The sequence below is a fragment of the Bos taurus genome, chromosome 4 (genome assembly GCF_002263795.3).
Source record: "Bos taurus isolate L1 Dominette 01449 registration number 42190680 breed Hereford chromosome 4, ARS-UCD2.0, whole genome shotgun sequence".
NCBI lineage: Eukaryota > Metazoa > Chordata > Mammalia > Artiodactyla > Bovidae > Bos > Bos taurus.
In genome coordinates, this window is record NC_037331.1 from 115,625,484 (window position 1) to 115,628,526 (window position 3,043).

Below are 3,043 nucleotides of genomic sequence, written 5' to 3' on the forward strand. Positions count from 1 at the left end.
AATTATGGCACTTGGTGTTTTAGATCATTTATTTATATTTTATATAATTTATTTTGAGTGAAATTCTTTAGCATATACTTTCAAACATTTTTGAACTATTCTTTTAATAGCCACTATTTCTATTCAATTCACTTCAAATTGAAATTATTTCTGGGAGTTAGGAACAAAAATCTAAGTGAAGGCATGTTCCCTGCTCTCAAGGCGTTCACAGTAATGGGGTAAATGACTCTAAGCTGAAAAAGCCCACATTACAAGGCTCTAACCAAGCAAACTCTGGGAAATGGTGAAGGACAGGGAAGCCTGGCATGCTGTGTTCATGGGGTTGCAGAGTCAGACACGACCTAGTGACCGAACAAAAACAACAGATCCAAGCAGGAGCAAGGTGCCGGTGCAGTAGGAAACATGCTCCAAGAGATGCAATAGTGATTAGTGGTGCCATCTCTGTAGGACTTGGACTCTGGCTGATAGAACTCTTCCCTTATCAACTGGCTGTTAGACAGTGTTTATGGAAAAGGCATGGTAGGGGCCAAGCAAGATGCTTTCTTATGAAATGTGGGTTCCTGATGAAAACTTGAGAATGCTGGGAAATGACTTAAGTCAATAAAGTAGGCTTGTCTCTGCACCAAAGGATTGAAAACCTCCTAGTGTCTGTCACCTGGTGGGAACAATCCCAGGGAGGTTGTCACACAATTGCACACAGTTCCATGTAGGCAGGAAATTCAACGTGCATCAGAGCTGCACACCACTGGCCTGGGGCGCGGCCTCCTGCCCACATGGGCACAGCGTCTATCTTTTATGGCCCAGCTGTGTTCCCTGGCAGGATGCGGACTCATGACTTGAAAAGAAGAAAAACTACAAGGCATCTGGGAACTAGAGGGGAGGGGAGCAGGTGAGGCCACGGGGAGGAGGAGGCAGAGGTGTGGCAAAGACTGTACCCCTTCTCCATCTCCTTGTTCATCCCTCTCTCTCAGTGGAGTCTCACTCTGTTGACTTTAACTCCCTGTCCCCAATCTTCCTTGTCAAAAAGGAAAGAATGTGATGAAATTCCTTTAATGCAAGGACTGCTGGACACTCCCAAGGTCAGCGTGTAAGAGGGACGAACAAACCTGACTCCATATTGGAGCTGTTCCTTTTACTTTAATCTTTGTATTCTATTGCTTTTGCCATAAGAATGCTCCTCTAGCATGAAATATACAGGGCAGACCATTCTCAAGGCTCTGTGCTTTAAGAGTATAACTCTCTTCCCTCCATACACAGACAAAAAGTTGCAGAATAGAGAATGACATGTGTCTGGTTGGAGGTTTACAGGAACATCGACTTGACCTACTGGACAGCTGTAAGAACAAAGGGTTGTGACACCAAGAAGTTTGCAAAAACCAACCATACCCCCTCCCCTTTTAGTATAATTGAGGCCTGAATTCTAACTCGGGGAAGATAGTTCCTTGAGGGTACTAGTCCACCATTTTCTCAGTGTGCTGGCTTTTCAAAACAAATCATGGTTCCTTGTTCCAATAACTCGTCTCTAGATTTATTGGTCTGTCATGCAGTGAGCAGTATGAGCTGGACTCAGTTAAAAACATAATTCATTTAAAAGAGTGAAATATCATTCATAAGGCAAGTGGCAGTCAAGAAACCCTTTCACATTTTCACACCTTTTTACCTGGTGGGCAGGTAAGAACTATGAGTATTAATTCAGACATGACCTTCACTATCACACAGAATGGAGACCCTGAGTCACAAGCCACCAGTAACCCAGTCGGAATGCTTTTACTATATCACGTGTGTTCCAATAACCCACTGAGAGAGACCCTGATGTTGGCATCAGCCTGTGGGGGCATGAAGCAAAGGGGCAGCATCGCAGGAACCCAAGGTCTTCAGTTCACACCATGGAGATGACCAGGCTAAGAGATGGCCGAAGCGAAACCTGTTTTCTGGCCACTGATAAAGACAGGTGTCCATCACATCTCCTGCATGTAGTTCAGCATTTGTTTGCTGTGCTTCCACACAAACGAAGTAACAGCAAGAAGACAGGAAGGAGAACAAGACAGGAACCAGCTCACCTCCCCTCCACCTCCTCCCAGGGAAGCGCCCTCGTGCAGACAAGCCGCCCTCAAATCATTAGACACAAGAGGGGAATCTGTCCTCAGCGTCACCACCCACACCTGTATCTGCAAGTGGACTATTTGGCACTGACTGGAAAATGCTCCGAAAAAATTATATCTAATCAACATCCCTGAAAAGCGCTTAGCTTTTGTTCTCTTGTTTCTCTTAAATTGTATTGTGGATCATAATATTCCTACTTAGCAGGTGAAATGATTTCTTTAATAACTTTGCCCCACTCTAGTTATTAAGTCATATTTCTTGTGTTGATGAGTTTGTTCAAGGTAATAACACGAGGCATTTCTTTCAGGGGGTTTTCTATTTATTTATCTGTGACTGTGCTCCTCGCTGTGCAGGCTTTTCTCTAGCTGTGGCGAGTGGGGGCTTCCCTCTAGTTGCTGCACGGGCTTCTCACTGTGGTGGCTTCTCCTAAAAGTGAAAGTGAAGTCGCTCAGTCGTGTCCGACTCTTTGCGACCCCATGGACTGTAGCCCACCATGTTCCTCTGTCCACGAGATTTTCCAGGCAAGAGTACTGGAGTGGGCTGCCATTTCCTTCTCCAGGGGATCTTCCCAAACCAGGGATTGAACCTGGGTCTCCCGCATTGCAGGCAGACGCTTTACCGTCTGAGCCACCAGGGAAGCCTGTGGCTTCTCCGGCTGTGGTGCAAAAGCAAAGCGTGCACGGGCTTCAGCAGTTGTGGCTCCCGGGCTCTAGAGCACAGGCTCGGTAGTCGTGGTGCTCGGGCCTAGCTGTCCTGAGACCTGTGATTTCTTCCTGGATCAGGAGCCGAACGTCTATCCCCAGCATTGGCGGGTGGATTCTTTACCACTGAGCCAGCAGGGACGCTCCAGGGACTTTTCTTAAGAGAAAGTACTTGAACCAAGTGAAAGAGGTGATCCTGGGACAACCCCATTGGGGTTTAGTGGGCTTCGGGCCCGCTC

The 3,043-nt window shown here is 46.7% G+C and overlaps 1 non-coding gene across 1 annotated transcript; it reads right to left on the reverse strand.

Annotated features, from left to right (window-relative positions):
• Positions 1-2,668: 2,668 nt before the first annotated feature.
• Positions 2,669-2,740, reverse strand: TRNAC-GCA (transfer RNA cysteine (anticodon GCA)). Its single transcript has one exon. It is a non-coding gene; the product is annotated as a tRNA-Cys (tRNA).
• Positions 2,741-3,043: the final 303 nt, after the last annotated feature.